This window comes from Saccoglossus kowalevskii, chromosome 12, assembly GCF_978046115.1.
Source record: "Saccoglossus kowalevskii chromosome 12, keSacKowa6.1, whole genome shotgun sequence".
Lineage (NCBI taxonomy): Eukaryota > Metazoa > Hemichordata > Enteropneusta > Harrimaniidae > Saccoglossus > Saccoglossus kowalevskii.
In genome coordinates, this window is record NC_140652.1 from 11,501,631 (window position 1) to 11,524,347 (window position 22,717).

Here is a 22,717-nt window from a genome sequence, read left to right on the forward strand (position 1 = left end):
AAAATTATACGAATATCCCACTGTTGTTGCACCCATGGACATTTTATACGAATATCCCACGGTTGTTGCACCCAATGAACGTTTATACGAATATCCTACTGTTGTTGCACCCAAGGAAAGTTTATACGAATATCCTATTGTTGTTGGACCAAAGGAACGTTATACGAATATCGTATTTTTGTTTCACCCATAGAAAGTTTATACAAATATCCAACTGTTTTTGCACCCAAAGTATGAATATCGCACTGATATACGACTGCGTCACAAAATAAAATGTCCATATAATGTTCAACACACTACTATTGTCACAGATTACGAAGTGGAATGTAATATAAAGAATGCTAAAACCTCATTATTAAAGTCAGATGAGCTTCTTAACAAAAAACTGAAACATACTCTGAAACAATGATTTCATTTGGCCACATTGATATCTACACGACTTACCTAGCGTCAACTCATCACATGCTTGAAGTAACAATCACACTAAAACGATCTTTGACACAACCAAACTCTATAATTGGCTTTGTTTCTACAAAGTAATACAAATAGGGCAAATCAAGTATCAAATAGTTTGTCCCCTTTTCGACCTGTGTTTAAATTTATTATTAGTATTGGGTAGCAGCATCTAAATAAAATGTATGTATCGCCTGGAAGCTTATTGCTTTTGCTCTGATTATTAGTATTTCGAATCTTGAAAGCCTATTACTTTCTTTATTCTTTATTTATGATGAATTGCTTATGCAATTAGCTGTTTTTACTGACATTGTGTTCATTTTCCCAACGTTTGTCTGCACGATATTTATGCAACTACTGGGAACATTTATTTTCCAATTGTTTTAATAATATGCAGCCTCGCAAGATAGGTTGAAATATGCCAAGCGATTCGAAAACCAGCAAGGCACAGATTCTGTTGATTGCCCTACAGAAACAAAGCAAGAGTTGCCTGACAATATTCCATTACATAACAACTTCGCCTTACTATCTAAAGACAATGCTGTAGAGGGTGACAATGAATATATGTGTTTTAGCGTATTAGACTTGTCACAAACGAGCGAATCGCCCACTAAGGGACTGCCCAAACCTACACATTCCGCTCAAATTAAATCCATCAGTGATATTAAACGTCATATTTGTTACATAGTCACACTTTTCTTTTGGTGTTTTTTTCTTTTAGGTTTGCTTAGTGCAAAGACCCTATACAACATGATGGACAAGCTGTCTCATGTATGTAAAGCGTTTTCGCTCATCATCAGTGTGCAGAAAACAGTCATACTGTCACAAGAAGGTAGCACCCAGCCAAGTATTCAGCTAGACCCTTGGATTCAGTCACTAAGTTCTGCTGGGATCTACAATCACATCTTCCGTCTCTTTATATGACGAGATAATCATCCGTATAGGAAAAGCAGGAACATCATTTGGCAAGCTCTCCAAAACAGCCTGGAATAACAAGATGCTGACAACCAAGACCAAGATCAGAATATACGAGATATGCATAATCAGCACTCTCATCTATGGATCAGAAGCATGGACCACATATTCAGGCCAGGAGAAGAAATTTAACACATTCCATCTAAGATGCCTCCGCAAGATCCTTGGCATAACTAGGAAAGACAAAAAGACCAACACAGAAGTTCTTGAGACTGCCAACCTTCAAAGCATTCGGATCATTCTTTGCAAACGACGACTCGGGTGGCTAGGACATGTGACAAGAATGGAATACAGCCGGATACCTAAACAGATGCTGTATGGCCAGATGGAATAAAAATGATACATATTTGCCAATTAAAAAGTGCATTTATTAATTGAATATAAAATCTTTTGCAAACAACAATTTCGAATTACTCTTAATAATAACCATGGTGAATTGTATTGATTCACTCTGACGAATGAACCATGAATGGAAAATGTTACTTCAATATATATGTTGCATAATTCGATGAAAAGATAAAATAAAAACATAAAACATTAGCGAAGTACTCCTTGAAAGTAATCGACTGTTGTTGCGGTGTAAGCAAGATGATAAACAACGACCACCCATAGAAGTAATAATTTCATCTCAATAGTAAAAATCGGTCTTCAAAACTCTAAATAATGATAACGTCATAAGTTTTCATTTTTTAATTCTTACTCACAAGCCACATTTTGATTACGCAGACCATTAATCAAAACGAGTAGTCAGTGGTACACTCAGACCCATCTATTGTACTCCATGTTTCCAATACTATATGGTAATGCTAGACCAACTATCACATGAAACCAAATAAAAGCATTCTAAAAAATAACATACTAATGCCACTAATTGATTCTGGGAAAAATTACATTTGCGAAAAATATGCAATAATTGTCGAGCAGGTCAAGGTTGTAATGTTCGGTTGAAGAAATGAGTGAGGCAATTGTACTACTGGACATACAGCCCTGGATTAAAAGGGGACACAGTCCCACCCATCAGCATTCATGTAACAATGGTTCACATTTCAAGGTGCGTTCTTGAACGATACAAATTGTCATAAATTAGAAGGTCGTTCCGAATTTAATAATACTTTCCCATTAAAACCGTTATTTTGACCACTCATTTGCCAGTGATCCATGTATGGGCGAGCGATCTGTGTTTTCCCTAAGCGAACGAGAAAAAAAACTATAAAAAATGGTCACTTTCGAAAAAGATCATGCGGTCGGAAAAAGCGATAAAAACAGGCTATTGGGCGAAATGAGCTATGTAGCCCGTTTATAGCTTGACAACATTCGTCAATTGTGGAAATGATACAAAAAGTTGGCAGTATACGAGGAGAGGTAGTCCTTAGAGGTAACAGTCAACACTGAAAACGTAAATTCTCGACAGAAGTTTTACATTCTTACATATAATATTAGGTTATGAGTGCTGCTGAGTCCAAACAAATACACTAAATTAACCAACAATCATGGGTTAGAGACAAACCTATGCAGAGCTTGGTTTGTCATTACTTAAATCGTGTTTAACACCTTAGCTACTCTGTTGACATTGGCCGTTTATCCCATTGATTTAGCACTTGAAAAATACACTTCAACACAGTTGTCCTGTGACATTTAACGATTAATTTTGATTATTTTGAAATTGCCAGATATGTCTCCTTTATTTTTGACATCATTCATAACTAAGTATCATTTTTTTGACTGGCACATACACTGACCGATATGCACAAACTTTTGTTAATTTCACAAGCAAAGACACATTTATTATGTTCATGATATTTATTCAGTTCATCTCATTAATAATACATATTACTAAACACCAACACATAACACACTATATTATCTTCACTGATTCATGGATGCTTTGAACTGGAGATAGAGTTGTCTATTCTTGTCATTATTTTTTTCCAAAAAGATGATCACCCGCTGCATATTTGTACTTTTCTAGAAAACACACACAAAGAAACTGTCACAAGAAAAATTAGAATACACAAAATTAAACTGCATTCATTATAGAGTGAATATTTTTTCCCCATTTGATTTTAATTCACCACCCTCATAACAAAGATACACCTGTCATCAATTACATTATGAAATTAAAATTAATTAGACTCATCGTCAGCCCATGTATTCGGAAACTCGTTCAATTATCAAACTTGTCATAGTGAAAACCTGAATGGCTGAAAGAAAGCACATTCCTTGTTTCGACTTTTTATGTTGGAGGGGACAGAACGAGTAACGATGACAACAATTATAAATTATATAAACTTGAGGAATATAAGTTAAGTTAAAGTTCGTTACAGCAAACTACTGTAATCGTAAAATGCTCTATTTAAGATGTAGTGAACCTCTCCACTGATAACATGTGTTTCGAATGCCCTAGTGTATGGCATGTATACTCCCAAGAATTATGATTACACGAATTAATATTAAAAAGCATTATATACGGTTTTTAAATATACAATATATGTATAAAGGTAAATCCTCCATCTGAAATGAGGAATTGCTACAATATTGTTCGAGTTTACGAGAATTTCTGAAGGCAATATAGATGAGGCGTCAAGGTAATGGATGAGAGTCTGAGCTGAGTTGCTAGTAACTAGTTCAAAAAAACCGCATTGAAAGCTGATATATCTAAATTGATATCGATAATTAAGCAACATCAGACAGTTATTCAAGGAAACTGTAAAGGAAAAATATAGTTTTGGGAAGTTTCTCTTAACTGAAATTTATAAAATAAAACACGTCACATCACTGTCCTCAACACCAGCCAACAACAACGTATTAATCCATAATATCAACAATTGATCGGTAAAATCGGTTATTTACCTGAACTCTGCAAGACCAGCATGAAAAGAAACAATCAGAAAACCGAAGCCTTATTACATAAAAACATTTCTAAGGAATACATACAAATCAAACTATAAAGTAGCTCGTACATATGATATATTACGGTGGATAGTTATTATTCACTTACAAATGGGATCATCCACCTGTCGTACATACTCAATTGTCTCTCTATTGAACAAAAGTGGACAAAACTGTTAACCACGTATTGACACAAAGAAGCATACATACATGTTCTGTATACAAGTAAAATTACATTCGAATCTAAAGAATTTAAATGAATGCTTACAACTCAATCACGTCTGAAAGCAAATTAAAATAAATAAATATATTAATAAATGTTATCAAACCTTCTCTGGAAGCTTCCATTCCCAAATCCTGCTGAAATAAAGCAGTGTTATGTGTGATAGATTTTCTTGAACTGAAAATAATATTGCTACATTGCAATATTTCCGTTTTGTCAACCCTTTCAATTTAGCCTGCCGCGATTGCGATTCATGGTTTCAAATGATACTCCAATGCAAACGAACCTCATGGTGAAACATTGAATTAGATCGTATTTCATACATTCACATGCGAAATATTACAGTAGATTTTAGTTATAGATTATTATAAAAAATTCTGACTAGATATTTTATTGCCTTGAATGATAACAAAGAAAATTTTAGACAATGTTATTCTACTTACTGTTAATTGGTTTTCTTCACCCCGAATATTGAGGACCAGTAAGAATAATAGGGCAAAAATTATCCTACGACGCATGTTTGCTATATTGCCTGAAATAATAAATGATAGGAAAATTAGTGAACATTTGTTCAGTGTGTTTGTAAATGTGGACACGTAGTTCAACAACATCACCTTATCCACTTGTGTATGAGATCTACGAACACTGTGAACCGTTTTAGTGAATATCATTGAAGAACTTATACCCGTGCACGTGGTTATTTGTTTCAAAAAGAGTGTTGTGGAAGACAGACTCTTTAAACCGTTGTTTTATTTATGTCTGTAGTATATATATATATATTGCCATGACAACTCGTACCAGCGTAGTTCTGAATCTATGCGCTTACCTGCGATAATAGGTATGACATGTGCGAACACCGTGATCTGTGTAAAATAATAGTATGACAACTCAGATCAGTGGAATACTATGTGCTTGCCCCGTGAAATGAATATTTATTTGAAAATGCTTGTTTTAAGGTAAATTAATGATTTTAGTGATGTGATTATTTAGTCGTCAACAGTGCCCGTCACAAACAAGAGTAACGCCAATGTCAAAGTTCACTCTACCAGGGATTGACCATTAGACAATTTGAGTGGCAGAATTAAAAACAAAATAATTTAACAATAACAAATCATGGAAATAATCCGGCTAGGTCAGTAACAAATTCTGTGCATCCGTATTTAGAGAAAAAATATTACACACATAAAAAATATTAAATAATTATAGCGAATTCATCACATAAAAATGATCACAAAACTAAGTGAAAGGCAAACAGTATTGTACGTTGTGTTTTTGCCACCTAGAATTTCTATTGCTCTACCCCTAGCCATGTAAGAAACTCTGGTACTGTACTTCGGTACTACACTCTGGAGAACAGTAGTAGCGCATATGATTACAGGTATGACTGTGGTAAAAGTTATATTTCTTATGATCAGATTACAATAAATTCAATTCTTGGTTTAAACTGGACACTACAATAGAGTAAATATACATATGCAAATGTGTACCCTAGTATTTTTTATTGCTAGCCATGGATTCCTGACCACAATGGATTATATTCTTAATGATCACTGCTGCAAAAACAGAATAAATTATGGGAGTGTGGTATCATTTGAATATGACAGGTTGAAGGTGAACATTGCTTTTCATATTTAACACTTTTTCTGTCCTGAGCACCCCCTAAAATAATGTCTCTTGATATGTCTTTTATTCAATCCCTGCTCCTTAGCTGGTCTATAAGCTTCTTTATAGTAAAATCGTTTGATGACCTTTCAAAAAGGTTCCCATTAGTGTAGCGACATGTGGTGCATTGATCGCTTCTTGGGGTAGCAAAATTTTTAAATGATAGTTTTATTTTGAGAATTTAGAGAGATGATTCTGCAGCCATTACAAGGGCATTCAGAAATGATGACCAAGATATAAGCAAAGCTAACTAACTAACATGATGTTTAATCACGTGTATGAGCAATTCATTTTATGGCAGCATGGTCGTTTAGGAGTTGCCATTGGCTTGATCCTTATGACCAATACAAAAGTTCTATTCCTCCCCGTCTCGGATAAAATGTACTACAACTACAGAAACAACTGAACAAAATGCATGAAAATCTATGATTTGTGAGCATGATACCCCAGTATGTTATTTTTCTGCATGACACCTGCTCCTCCACCAACGAAGCTATTGCAGGTAGTAGTATAAAAGACATGTTAGCAGAAATGCGTTTTGGGTTATCATGTTCAAGTACCTTTGTTCTATATATCTGTCAGCCATACAAAAATTCAGAATGTTAATTGTACAATACGATGTATAGTCAGTTTTGATTGGTGCCACCAACCACCGACCACCTTTATAATGAAGATTATTTTGTAACTAGATATAATGAAACTAAAATATGTATGTGGCAGTGTAACCACATCACACTGGTCAACATGCATATTTTGTTGTATTGTAATATTAAAGTTTAAATAATATTATTTATATTTGTACAATATTTATGCATCAAGATCTTTAAATAAAGCTAATTTAGCTTATTTACTAATGTAAGCACAATTATGTTTTTTTTACTTCTGACTACTATATTGTAATGTATATTGTGGTCCATCTTCCTGTCAATGTATTAAAACAGTGATTTTCTGGCTTCATAATTTTGCAATACAATTTTTCTAACATGGAGACCTGTTCAAAATATCTTGATTGTTAAACTCGCCTAGCATTCAAATAGTAGGGTATCTTCTTCAGAAAGTGTTTATCAAACACAATATAATGTAATGCATCAAGTGCCTTGATTTATCTCTGCAACTAATCGTTTTCGCCACTATTTTCTCCTGTTAAGGACACGTGGTTGCACTCATGTTAAGGTTCAATTATGTTCATTGACAACATGAAACAATAGGCCACATCACATTCCCTGTAATAACATCAAATAAAAAACTGTCGACAATTTCTTTCCTGATTTAGAAGTATTTTCATTTCAGGACATTAAACCATTGTTTAACTCAGGTCATTGTTGCTTGTGTTAGAATGTGGATATTGTTACATAAAAAGGGCAGATCACACAATAAGATGGAAGGATGGAGATAACAGCATGTGGTTGGAAGATCATAGCATAGGGCGAGGAAGATCATATATGCATATAGATATATCTGTAAATTTTGATAATCACCTGTTGCCATGCTTTAAAGAAACAATTTAAAGAAATCCAAAGGCAGGTGAAATGTAAGTATGTGATATGCAGAGTAACAAGTTATCCGTGCTCTTTATTTAACTTGAATGATCCAACCCTTTTATTCGTATTTTAATATTCACTGTTTTGTTTTGTTTTTAGTCAAAACTATTGTTAATTTGTTTATCATGAACTAAAACTACTTTTCTTAATGAACCTGATAAAATTAGGTGAATACTATAAAACAGAACTGTACATCTCTCCTTATTTTGGGGAATTGTTTAGCCTTAATTAATACCAGCATTGTCCCCTCATTATAGTAAAACAAGAAACAGTTATAGTAGTTATTTGTTATTAAATTCATATCCCAGCTGCTTTTGCTTGTTTTCTCCACTTTGCTAAAAATAGTCCCAATACATTTGGTACAACATTTGAATTTGGTCGTGGCGCGTTGATTTGTCAAATTCCTAATGAAATAAATGTATCAACGTCATTTATATGCCATTATTTGCAAGTTGCCAGAGGTAAATTAAATGCAACCCTTGAGTCAGAATATCTACAATGTTTGATGAATGTGTTATTATATTATGGGTTTAAATCAATGTCTCAAAAATAAGTTGTCTCTTGCAATCTCAGCAAGGGCGCCGCTACAAGTTTGGACCACAGTAACTTCAGACAAAGCAGCAAGTCACTCAGCTTACACGTTCAATGAATTAGCATCGTGGTGTGTCGGTTCAATAATTATGAAAAAATTCCTATGAACAGACATTTAAAGGGAGCCTTCAAAACAAGAACATGGCATTAAAATGCTAAGTCAATGCTGAGAAAGGAAAAAACAAAGAAAAAAACATATCAAAATAATATAATTTTTCAATCAAATAAAACACAACTTGTATAGGAAAATATAGTCCAAGAAGAGCATTGTGTCTTGAAAACAATACTATTGTTCGATTTCCATTGTTTGCATTAAAGATGATGGCACTTTTAAAAGTGATTATTTTCGCCAATTATTGATTGTGCACCTAACGCTTTCACAGCCAATGGTTTTACCCACTTATCTATGTTTTCACATTTGTTCCTTACTACTTCTCATTAAGCGAAATTAAAGTTTGTTTTATTTTTTTTTCTGTACTATTTTTTCTATATATTCTCTACTTGTTTGCATTCTTTTTATTTCACTTGCTCCTTCAGCTTAATTGATTTATTTTATTTCCTGCTTAAAACTTATCCAACTTTATAAAACTGTTTATACCAAGATCTGAATCCAAGCTTAAACGATCCTCCCGTTGATGTTCATGAGCTCTTACGTATTTAATCAATGGACGGACAGCTTTTATTTACTCCCTGTTAACTTGGGCTCTGTAGACAAGAATTTTACTCCGGGTTTACGTGTTAAGGAATGTTATGATGGACACTGGAAAACTTTGAATCATTTTCTAAACACAACTGAATGTTTTTCGATTACAGTTAGTCGTTTTCTATATAGATCATTGAACACTAGGATCGAACATACACAATTTACTGTTGTGCCGGGAGATGGTAGGATGGGAAATTTGTTTCAGTTTGGCGGATTATTTGTAAGATTTAAAATGATACATATTTGCCAATTATGCACTTAATAAATGAATAGACAACGCGTTGCAAACAACAATTACGAATTACTCTTAATAATAAGCATGATGAATTGTACTGATTCACTCCGACGAATGAACCATGAATGGAAAATGTTACTTCAATATATATTTTGCAGAATTCGATGAAAATATAAAATAAAAACATAAAACAGCAGCGAAGTACTCCTTGAAATGTAATCGATTGTTGTTGCGGTGTAAGCAAGATGATAAACAACGATCCACCAATAGACGTAATAATGTCATCTCAATAGTAAAAATCTATCTTCAAAACTCTAAATAATGATAACGTCATGAATTTTCATTTTCAATTCTTACTCACAAGCCACCTTGTGATTACGCGGACCATTCATCAAAACGAGTAGTCAGTGGTACACTCTGACCCATCCATTGGACGTCCTGTTTGCAATACTATATGGTAATGCTAGACCAACTATCACATGAAACCAAATAAAAGCATTCTAAAAAATAACATACTAATACTACTAATTGATTCTGGATTCATTGGCCCGGGAAAAATTACATTTGCAAAAAATATGCAATAATTGTCGAGCAGGTCAAGGTTGGGACAATTGTACTAATGAACCTAGAGCCCTGTATTCAAATGGAACACAGTTGCACTCATCAGCATTCACGTGACAAGGGTTCACATTTCAAGGTGCGTTCTTGAACGATACAAATTGTCATAGATTTGAAGTGTCGTTCAGAATTTAATAAAACTTTACCATTAACACCACTCATTTGCCAGTGACCCGTGTATGGGCGAGCGATCGGTGTTTTCATTAAGCGAGCGAGAAAAGAAAGCTATATAAAATGGTTGCTTTCCTATCGAAAAAAATGTTGTCGGAAAAAGCGATAAAAACAGGCTATTGAGCGAAATGAGTAATGTAGCCCGTTTATAGCTTGACAACATTCGTCAATTGTGAAAATGATACAAAATTTTGCAGTATACGTAGGAAGGTATTATTAGGTTATGAGCGCTGCAGAGTCCAAACAAATACACTGAATGAACCAAGCCAAGCCAAGTTGTTGCACCTGTTACGAAATGGAATACGAGATAGTCTCCCGCAAACCTGGCCGCCGATATCCCGCACTCCAGGACGCAACACTGAAGGTCAAATAATACTAATTCAATAATACTATGGGTATTAAGCGATGAGGGCTGTTCTGGACCCAAGTAAATAAGCACTATCAATTATTACCTATTTGTCGTTAGATTATTACACAAATTCGTTAGGCAAGGCCTGATGCTGTTGAATCAGTACACATAAATTTAAACAACATGGACCAAATGACCCAAAATACTCTACCTACATAGCATGAACCAAACATCATCAGCGATGATCATCAATGAACTACACTGTCAGGCACCATCTTCGCAAATGACCACTTGTGTCATAGTTCACCAAAGACAGTGTCACCTGTTTCATATTATGAGATACTACTGTAATCCGTTTCCTGTTTCTGTGAGAAACTCCTTGCGACGTGTTTTAAGTTTTTTCTCGGGTTTGTGGCTTTGATATTCATATTTAAGTTTCATATTCGAACAAAAGGTTGTTTTCTTAACTATGTATAACCTATGGCAAGGTACCACAATTACAGGCGCCAAGGACTGACTATTTGCCACAGTTTTAGGGGTTTCCACTCAGTCGTAGTGTGTGCGCAATAGAGCGTTTTGAGTTTTAATATGACTCTTCTAATATGAATACTTATTACTTCGAGTAACTAAAACATTGTGATTTGTATAACAATGAGACAGATACTGCAAGTTGGTTGCCTGGACTGTAGTCGACTCCATTATGCTCCTGCTCAGAGAGTAGCCTGATAAATCCAAATTACGAATGCATGCAAAATATCGGGAGAAATGTCGGGTAATAAAACGATTGTCCTCCCGAGAAGATTACTGGCGCCAGAAATGTGTTCGGCTGAGGGGGGCCTGCAGTTATCAACATCAGTCTCATGTAGTATGTAACAGTATGTTGAAAAAACACGTACATAATCACACTATACAGAAGGATATTCTTGAAGATCAGTTGTCACCAACAGTTCCAGTTTTTGATGTGAATATAAATAAAGTCACAGCTGCCACTCATCTTTGTGTTTATTCCTTGTTGGAGCACCATGTTTCTGCTGTGCATGTGGGAACAGTTATTGATGCGTGATTGAAGCTGGTTGCAAAGTCGCCAATCGTGTACCATCCTCTTCAACAGTCAATAACTGAAATATTGAGAGGGGTATCTTGAGCCAAGCTCAAGATTTCAAAATAAGTGCTGATTTGATACCAGATTTGAATCCAGTTGCATTTACACTTTCCAAATATGTGATACAGCAGTGCCTACAATTTGAGGTAAAATTATTATATATTTAAAGCCTATGTGATTCTCCTAATTTTCAACACTATTCATTGTGACAACATTGGTTTTTCATATTCGTTTAAGAAAAAAACATGCCTATAAAGTAACTAAGGGTTGATCGAAGTGTTTTGCAGTTAATTTATCATTACATATTCACAATGTGTTGTGCATATGTCAACATATAACACCTCATTGTTTGGTAAAATGTAATAGCAACTCCAATAACATACGTGAATTTTGAATTAATTTATGCTAGCAATGTTGGATAAGGATACTAATCACAATTTTCCATGTCAGGTACCAGAGTATCCACAGTGGTACAATATCACTTATGAAGAAGATCTCACTACTGAGGGTTCACCTATTGTTTTTACTTATAAGTTATTAGAAGATTATGAAAAAGATCTTCAAATTATTATTTAATTTCCAGACCAGGGTTCAGGTCGGACGTTTTTTTTGTTCATTACGTATGCTTTGCATACACAAACAAAACGCCCCTTTTCAGGGTCACACCATCCTCTAAAAAGAGAACTACCGTTAGTAAAAAAAAAAACATCCCACATACACACAAATGATGTAATCATTTGAACGGCAATGGCAGTGTTGGTGACTTTTCAACAGTATTTGATTATGTGTTGTACTGTATACCAAAATATTCAATATACCCAAATAAACACCAATCTATTACATGTTGCACAGAGCTGTGTGCAAAGCCTATTTCGTTCGAATGGTTAAATGGTCATCAGCTGCAACAAATTATGTCAAATATGTCAGTTAATGTATTTGAATAAAGATATGGCAACTACCATGGTGATGCAGAATTACCTGCCCATACTAGTCTGTAAATGACTGGAAAAGCTAAAAATGCAGCTGATGTGCCTTTAATAGCACTGATGTATGCAGGATCTGGATCTGGATGTGGAAGTAATAACAATAAAAGAAGGATAAGCGTGCTAGTATGGATCAGTCACTGTTATGGTGATCGGAATAGCTGCTAATGTGATAGTGCTAGTAGCCATTACAATTACAGTCAATTTAATTCAATGTTCTGTTTTTAGGAAATTGTGCGACTTAATTCAACACTTAAGTCGAATCATTTGCTAGATATCTTGGATTTATATACCCAAAAACCCACATTGTGGTGTTTTTTGAAATTTTTGTTATTTTGGTTTAGTGCTTGAGCAATTCTGTCATTGGTAAGATGAAAAAATGGACTGTAGAGATTCTACTTCTTCTAATAATCAATTAAAATCAAGAAGAAAGGTCAATGACCCTGTTATAATCATTACACTTAGGATCACCTCATTTACATATCAAGGGGTGGGACATTTGAAGGGGTTTCCAGGTTGCAACAATCAGCACTTATTTTGAAATGTCTATATTTTGATGGCTTATGAAGGTTTTTGAAAAAATGTAACAGATTTCTTATTTGTTAGGAATGGTCTTTCAGTAAATGAAGAACTGTAGTTAACCCTTTTGGATTTTAAAATCACTTACTATGGCTAATAATACAATAAACATAAATCCTTAACAGGAATAATATAAATCACAAACCGGTCAGTAATATACATCACAATAATATTAACATTAATGATAATAGCCCAGCTCGGAATTGCCTACCCTACCTAAGTGCAGAACTCGTACTACGTAATTTCAGCGATAGTATCGTATATCAGTTCTACAGCTCCAAACTACGAGGTCTCCGGGAATACAAACTACACGACACTGACCGTACTGTTACGCGACTTCCATACCGTCCGTGCATAGAAAGAATTAAGATCAGCAAACCACGCTTTCTGTCGAAAAACAGATCTTTGAATAAAGTTGGTTTTATAGTGCAGAACCACAACACGCTGTTTTGCCTCTATCAGACCTACATGCCGAATTGGACAGGCAATATCTTGAGACAAACGTTGGCTGTCACGTCGACACTACACCGGAGCTGAGCTGACCTGATCTAAACTGCACTGCACTGATCGGGAGCTGATTGACTGACCAATTCGTTTTCACGTTCGTCTTGCACTATCAAAAGAATATTATTTGGCAATGACAATACATGCTTTATATACTAATTCTGCAGCTGTGAGCCTCACTAGCTAACTGGCCAATATCGAAATACATTACAGCAAAAATAGAATATAGTAACACACCTAAGGAAAGTTTATACGAATATCCTACTGTTGTTGTACCCAAGGAAAGTTTATACGAATATCCCACTGTTGTTGTACCCGAGGAAAGTTATACAAATATCCCACTGTTGTTGGACCCAAGGAAATTTTATACGAATATCCTATTGTTGTTGGACCCAAAGAAAGTTATACGAATATAGTACTTTTGTTTTACCCAAGGAAAGTTAATACGAATATCCTATTGTTGTTGGACCCAAGGAAAATTATACGAATATCCTACTGTTGTTGCACGCATGGACATTTTATACGAATATCCCACGGTTGTTGCACCCAATGAACGTTTATACGAATATCCCACGGTTGTTGCACCCAATGAACGTTTATACGAATATCCTACTGTTGTTGCACCCAAGGAAAGTTTATACGAATATCCTATTGTTGTTGGACCAAAGGAACGTTATACGAATAGCGTATTTTTGTTTCACCCATAGAAAGTTTATACAAATATCCAACTGTTTTTGCACCCAAAGTATGAATATCGCACTGATATACGACTGCATCACAAAATAAAATGTCCATATAATGTTCAACACACTACTATTGTCACAGATTACGAAGTGGAATGTAATATAAAGAATGCTAAAACCGCATTATTAAAGTCAGATGAGCTTCTTAACAAAAAACTGAAACATACTCTGAAACAATGATTTCATTTGGCCACATCTACACGACTTACCTAGCATCAACTCACCACATGCTTGAAGTAACAATCACACTAAAACGATCTTTGACACAACCAAACTCTATAATTGGCTTTGTTTCTACAAAGTAATACAAATCAAGTATCAAATAGTTTGTCCCCTTTTCGACCTGTGTTTAAATTTATTATTAGTATTGGGTAGCAGCATCTAAAGCCCCTTTCACAATTGTTGCCAAACAGACTACAACGGCTTGCAACTCGAAATTGTTCCCGTTGTACGACTCGTTGTAGCCGTTGTACCACTTATTGTACAATCCAGATGCGACAAAATGGTCGCATCTCGGTCGGGAAAAAAAAAACGTGCTGCTCCGATATTTTGAGCGACTGACGCGATGAAAAATAATTGCACGACAGGCAGTACGAGTGTTGTGCGACTTTGCACGCACTCGTAAGACCCCGAACGAGTGTTGCATGAGTATTTTCATGTCGTACGATGATGCGTCCTGTCGTAGGAGTCCGTTGTACCACCCTAGACCTGTCTTGCCCCCTTTGCAACATTGTACGTTTTTTTCACCCCCAATATAAGCTCGAGAACTCCTGAGCTTTCATCCCAAAAGTCTGAACCATCCATACTGTAAACATGGCTGCTGCTCGACCAATAGCTCCTGGGAGGCTCTTGCATTTGCTAAGTCTGAGAAGGCACTGTATACTAAATAAATATAATATTTGTGTTTCAAAACATGCATGGTTACAACAAAAATTACGATTCTATATTATTATTAATAATAATCCTAATATTACACTGGACATATGGTATGCATCCATGCGATTTAATTGTGTCCGATGTTACAGCGGCCGTCACCGCAATAATTGGACTGGGTATCACCCAGGACAACCATATGTTAGCATTTGTTTCACTAAATGATCCGAAGTGATCTGAGCCATCGTATTGATGGGCCAACACCTCGCGCGACAGGTGATGCGGTGTGTCGCAAAATGGGTCGTGGCCTTGTACGATCGGTTGTAGTAGTCGTACAATGGGTCGCTAGGTCGCGCGACATATGGCGCTACAAAACGCATATGTCGTGCGACTTGGTCGCATCATCGTTCAACCGTTGCAGCCGTTGTACGACTGTTGCACCCGGAAACAAGAAAATAATGGCACGATTACGTCTCACGACTGTTGTATCCTGGTGCAGTGGTCGTTCACCTCTCGTACGATTTTACATATTGCTTGCGACTCAAAGACAACACTTCTACAACAGGACGGAACAAATATTTTCGAAAACAAAATTATCGCACGAGTGAGGCATCAATTGTGAAAGGGGCTTAAATAAAATGTATGTATCGCCTGGAAGCTTATTGCTTTTGCTCTGATTATTAGTATTTCGAATATTGAAAGCCTATTACTTTCTTTATTATTTTCCTTTTTGATTTAGGAAGTATGATGAATTGCTTATGCAATTAGCTGTTTTTACTGATATTGTGTTCATTTTCCCAACTTTTGTCTGCACGGTATTTATGCAACTACTGCGAACATTTATTTTCCAATTATTTTAATAATATGCAGCCTCGCAAGATAGGTTGAAATATGCCAAGCAATGACGATTCGAAAACCAGCAAAGCACAGATTCTGTTGATTGCCCTACAGAAACAAAGCAAAAGTTGCCTGACAATATTCCATTACATAACAGCTTCGCCTTACTATCTAAAGACAATGCTGTAGAGGGTGACAATGAATATATGTGTTTTAGTGTATCAGACTTGTCACAAACGAGCGAATCACCCACTAAGGGACAGCCCTAACCTACACATTCCGCTTAAATTAAATCCATCAGTGATATTAAACGTCATATTTGTTACATAGTCACACTTTTCCTTTGGCGTTTTTCCTTTCAGGTTTGCTTAGTGCAAAGACCCTATACAACATGATGGACAAGCTGTCACATGTATGTAAAGCGTTTTCGCTCATCATCAGTGTGCAGAAAACAGTCATACTGTCACAAGAAGGTAGCACCCAGCCAAGTATTCAGCTAGACCCTTGGATTCAGTCACTAAGTTCTGCTGGGATCTACAATCACATCTTCCGTCTCTTTGTATGACGAGATAATCATCCGTATAGGAAAAGCAGGAACATCATTTGGCAAGCTCTCCAAAACAGCCTGGAATAACAAGATGCTGACAACCAAGACCAAGATCAGAATCTACGAGACATGCATAATCAGCACTCTCCTCTATGGATCAGAAGCATGGACCACATATTCAGACCAGGAGAAGAAATTTAACACATTCCATCTAAGATGCCTCCGCAAGATCCTTGGCATAACTAGGAAAGACAAAAAGATCAACATAGAAGTTCTTGAGACTGCCAACTTTCAAAGCATTCGGATCATTCTTTGCAAACGACGAATCGGGTGGCTAGGACATGTGACAAGAATGAAATACAGCTGGATACCTAAACAGATGCTGTATGGCCAGATGGAATAAAAATGATACATATTTGCCAATTAAAAAGTGCATTTATTAATTGAATATAAAATCCTTTGCAAACAACAATTTCGAATTACTCTTAATCATAACCATGTTGAATTGTATTGATTCACTCTGACGAATGAACCATGAATGGAAAATGTTACTTCAATATATATGTTGCATAATTCGATGAAAAGATAAAATAAAAACATAAAGCATTAGCGAAGTACTCCTTGAAAGTAATCGACTGTTGTTGCGGTGTAAGCAAGATGATAAACAACGACCACCCATAGAAGTAATAATTTCATCTCAATAGTAAAAATCGGTCTTCAAAACTTTAAATAATTATAACGTCATAAGTTTTCATTTTTTAATTCTTACTCACAAGCCACATTTTGATTACGCAGACCATTAATCAAAACGAGTAGTCAGTGGTACACTCGGACCCATCTATTGTACTCCCTGTTTGCAATACTATATGGTAATGCTAGACCAACTATCACATGAAACCAAATAAAAGCATTCTAAAAAATAACATACTAATGCCACTAATTGATTCTGGGAAAAATTACATTTGCGAAAATATGCAATAATTGTCGAGCAGGTCAAGGTTGTAATGTTCGGTTGAAGAAATGTGTGAGGCAATTGTACTACTGGACACACAGCCCTGGATTAAAAGGGGAAACAGTCCCACCCATCAGCATTCATGTAACAATGGTTCACTGTTCAAGATGCGTTCTTGAACGATACAAATTGTCATGAATTTGAAGGTCGTTCAGAATTTAATAATACTTTCCCATTAAAACCGTTATTTTGACCACTCATTTGCCAGTGATCCATGTATGGGCGAGCGATCTGTGTTTTCCCTAAGCGAACGAGAAAAAAAACTATAAAAAATGGTCACTTTCGAAAAAGATCATGCGGTCGGAAAAAGCGATAAAAAGCAGGCTATTGGGAGTTTATAGCTTGACAACATTCGTCAATTGTGGAAATGATACAAAAAGTTGGCAGTATACGAGGAGAGGTAGTCCTTAGAGGTAACAGTCAACACTGAAAACGTAAAATCTCGACAGAAGTTTTACATTCTTACATATAATATTAGGTTATGAGTGCTGCTGAGTCCAAACAAATACACTAAATTAACCAACAATCATGGGTTAGAGACAAACCTATGCAGAGCTTGGTTTGTCATTACTTAAATCGTGTTTAACACCTTAGCTACTCTGTTGACATTGGCCGTTTATCCCATTGATTTAGCACTTGAAAAATACACTTCAACACAGTTATCCTGTGACATTTAACGATTAATTTTGATTATTTTGAAATTGGCAGATATGTCTCCTTTATTTTTGACATCATTCATAACTAAGTATCATTTTTTTGACTGGCACATACACTGACCGATATGAACAAACTTTTGTTAATTTCACAAGCAAAGACACATTTATTATGTTCATGATATTTATTCAGTTCATCTCATTAATAATACATATTACTAAACACCAACACATAACACACTATATTATCTTCACTGATTCATGGATACTTTGAACTGGTGATAGAGTTGTCTATTCTTGTCATTATTTTTTTCCAAAAAGATGATCACCCTCTGCATATTTGTACTTTTCTAGAAAACACACACAAAGAAACTGTCACAAGAAAAATTAAACATTGACACGTGTACACATTAAAAGCTACATTAGAATACACAAAATTAAACTGCATTCATTATAGAGTGAATATTTTTTCCCCATTTGATTTTAATTCACCACCCTCATAACAAAGATACATCTGTCATCAATTACATTATGAAATTAAAATTAATTAGACTCATCGTCAGCCCATGTATTCGGAAACTCGTTCAATTATCAAACTTGTCATAGTGAAAACCTGAATGGCTGAAAGAAAGCACATTCCTTGTTTCGACTTTTTATGTTGGAGGGGACAGAACGAGTAACGATGACAACAATTATAAATTATATAAACTTGAGGAATATAAGTTAAGTTAAAGTTCGTTACAGCAAACTACTGTAATCGTAAAATGCTCTATTTTTGATGTAGTGAACCTCTCCACTGATAACATGTGTTTCGAATGCCCTAGTGTATGGCACGTATACTCCCAAGAATTATGATTACACGAATTAATATTAAAAAGCATTATATACGGTTTTTAAATATACAATATATGTATAAAGGTAAATCCTCCATCTGAAATGAGGAATTGCTACAATATTGTTCGAGTTTACGAGAATTTCTGAAGGCAATATAGATCAGGCGTCAAGGTAATGGATGAGAGTCTGAGCTGAGTTGCTAGTAACTAGTTCAAAAAAACCGCATTGAAAGCTGATATATCTAAATTGATATCGATAATTAAGCAACATCAGACAGTTATTCAAGGAAACTGTAAAGGAAAAATATAGTTTTGGGAAGTTTCTCTTAACTGAAATTTATAAAATAAAACACGTCACATCACTGTCCTCAACACCAGCCAACAACAACGTATTAATCCATAATATCAACAATTGATCGGTAAAATCGGTTATTTACCTGAACTCTGCAAGACCAGCGTGAAAAGAAACAATCAGAAAACCGAAGCCTTATTACATAAATGCATTTCTAAGGAATACATACAAAACAAACTATAAAGTAGCTAGTACATATGATATATTACGGTGGATAGGTATTATTCACTTACAAATGGGATCCTCCACCAGCCGTACATACTCAATTGTCTCTCTATTGAACAAAAGTGGACAAAACTATTAACCACGTATTGAGACAAAGAAGCATACATACATGTTCTGTATACAAGTAAAATTACATTCGAATCTAAAGAATTTAAATGAATGCTTACAACTCAATCACGTCTGAAAGCAAATTAAAATAAATAAATATATTAATAAATGTTATCAAACCTTCTCTGGAAGCTTCCATTCCCAAATCCTGCTGAAATAAAGCAGTGTTATGTGTGATAGATTTTCTTGAACTGAAAATAATATTGCTACATCGCAATGTTTCCGTTTTGTCAACCCTTTCAATTTAGCCTGCCGCGATTGCGACTCATGGTTTCAAATGATACTCCAATGCAAACGAACCTCATGGTGAAACGTTGAATTAGATCGTATTTCATACATTCTCATGCGAAATATTACAGTAGATTTTAGTTATAGATTATTATAAACTAGATATTTTATTGCCTTGAATGATAACAAAGAAAATTTTAGACAATGTTATTCTACTTACTGTTAATTGGTTTTCTTCACCCCGAATATTGAGGACCAGTAAGAATAATAGGGCAAAAAATATCCTACGACGCATGTTTGCTATATTGCCTGAAATAATAAATGATAGGAAAATTAGTGAACATTTGTTCAGTGTGTTTGTAAATGTGGACACGTAGTTCAACAACATCACCTTATCCACTTCTGTATGAGATCTACGAACACTGTGAACCGTTTTAGTGAATATCATTGAAGAACTTATACCCGTGCACGTGGTTATTTGTTTCAAAAAGAGTGTTGTGGAAGACAGACTCTTCAAACCGTTGTTTTATTTATGTCTGTAGTATATATATATATATATATATATTGCCATGACAACTCGTACCAGCGTAGTTCTGAATCTATGCGCTTACCATACCTATGCGTCAACCAAGCATGAGGTACTTGACAAAAAATATTCCAACACTACCAGAAAGCATCTGTTGTGGATGGCTTCCACAACAGTGCCCGTCACAAACAAGAGTAACGCAAATGTCAAAGTTCAAATATGCAATAATTGTCGAGCAGGTCAAGGTTGGGACAATTGTACTAATGAACATTGAGCCCTGTATTCAAATGGGACACAGTTGCACCCATCAGCATTCACGTAACAAGGGTTCACAGTTCAAGGTGCGTTCTTGAACGATACAAATTGTCATAGATTTGAAGTTTTGTTCAGAATTTAATAATACTTTACCATTAATATCACTCATTTGCCAGTGACCCATGTATGGGCGAGCGATCGGTGTTTTCATTAAGCGAGCGAGAAAAGAAAGCTATATAAAATGGTTGCTTTCCGATCGAAAAAAAAATGCTGTCGGAAAAAGCGATAAAAACAGGCTATTGGGCGAAATGAGTAATGTAGCCCGTTTATAGCTTGACAACATTCGTCAATTGTGAAAATGATACAAAATTTTCAGTATACGTGGGAAGGAATTATTAGGTTATAAGTGTTGCTGAGTCCAAACAAATACACGGAATGAACCAAGCCAAGTTGTTGCACCTGTTACGAAATGGAATACGAGATAGTCTCCCGCGAACTTGGCCGCCGATATCCCGCACTCCAGGACGCAACACTGAATGTCAAATAATACTAATTCAATAATACTATGGGTATTAAGCGATGAGGGCTATTCTGGACCCATGTAAATAATCACTATCGATTATTACCGATTTGTCGTTAGATTATTACACAAATTCGTTAGGCAAGGCCTGATGCTGTTGAATTAGTACACATAAGTGTAAACAACATGGACCAAATGACCCAAAATACTCTACCTACATTGCATGAACCAAACATCATCAGCGATGATCGTCAATGAGCTACACTGTCAGGCACCATCTTCGCAAATGACCACTTGTGTCATAGTTCACCAAAGACAGTGTCACCTGTTTCATATTATGAGATACTACTGTAATCCGTTTCCTGTATCTGTGAGAAACTCCTTGCGACGTGTGCCAAGTTTTTTCTCGGGTTTGTGGCTTTGATATTCATATTTAAGTTTCATATTCGACCAAAAGGTTGTTTTCTTAACTATGTATAACCTATGGCAAGGTACCACAATTACAGGCGCCAAGGACAGACTATTTGCCACAGTTTTAGGGGTTTCCACTCAGTCGTAGTGTGTGCGCAATAGAGCGTTTTGAGTTTTAATATGACTCCTCTAATATGAATACTAATTACTTGGAGTAACTAAAACATTGTGATTTGCATAACAATGAGACAGATACTGCAAGTTGGTTGCATGGACTGAAGTCGACTCCATTATGCGCTTGCTCAGAGTGTAGCCTGATAAATCCAAATTGGTCTGATAAGCTTAACTCTTATCAGGTATCAGTTGAGAGACTGATGACTTCACATGAGATTTTAAAGATCAAATAAAAGGTTTGCGGGAAAGCAATCTTCAGATGGAGGAAGATGTGAAATACCTCTTCACTAAAGGTATGCGAATACATGCAAAATATCGGGAGAAATGTCGGGTAATAAAACGATTGTCCTCTCGTGAAGATTACTGGCGCCAGAAATGTGTTTGGCTGAGAGCGGGCCTGCAGTTATCAACATCAGTCTCAGATAGTATGTAACAGTATGCTGAAAAAACACGTACATAATCACACTATACAGAAGGATATTCTTGAAGATCAGTTGTCACCAACAGTTCCACTTTTTGATGTGAACACAAATAAATTCACAGCTGCCACTCATCTTTGTGTTTATTCCTTGTTGGAGTACCATGTTGCTGCTGTGCATGTGGGACCAGTTATTGATGCGTGTTTGAAGCTGGTTGGAAAAGTCACCAATCGTGTACCATTCTTTTCAACAGTCAATAACTGGAATATTGAGAGGAGTATCTTGAGCCAAGCTCAGATTGCTAAGGAATTCAGTGTCGGTGCTCATACCACTCTTCATACTGATGAAGATAGCAAGCATGGTAAACAATATGGTGCATATGCAGCAAGGGACAGTAAAGGCCAGTATTGTGTTCTAGCGTTA

General features: G+C 35.7%; 2 long non-coding RNA genes across 2 annotated transcripts; both read right to left on the reverse strand.

The window, feature by feature from the left end:
* Nucleotides 1–3,982: 3,982 nt before the first annotated feature.
* LOC144352793 (uncharacterized) lies at nt 3,983–5,308 on the reverse strand. Its single transcript, XR_013420673.2, has 4 exons — nt 5,226–5,308; nt 4,984–5,072; nt 4,647–4,677; nt 3,983–4,467 (listed from the first exon to the last, which is right to left on the reverse strand). It is a non-coding gene; the product is annotated as an uncharacterized LOC144352793 (long non-coding RNA).
* A 14,353-nt stretch (nt 5,309–19,661) lies between these two features.
* On the reverse strand, nt 19,662–20,532 carry LOC144352794 (uncharacterized). The gene is made up of 4 exons (XR_014931101.1): nt 20,452–20,532; nt 20,210–20,298; nt 19,882–19,912; nt 19,662–19,702 (listed from the first exon to the last, which is right to left on the reverse strand). It is a non-coding gene; the product is annotated as an uncharacterized LOC144352794 (long non-coding RNA).
* Nucleotides 20,533–22,717: the final 2,185 nt, after the last annotated feature.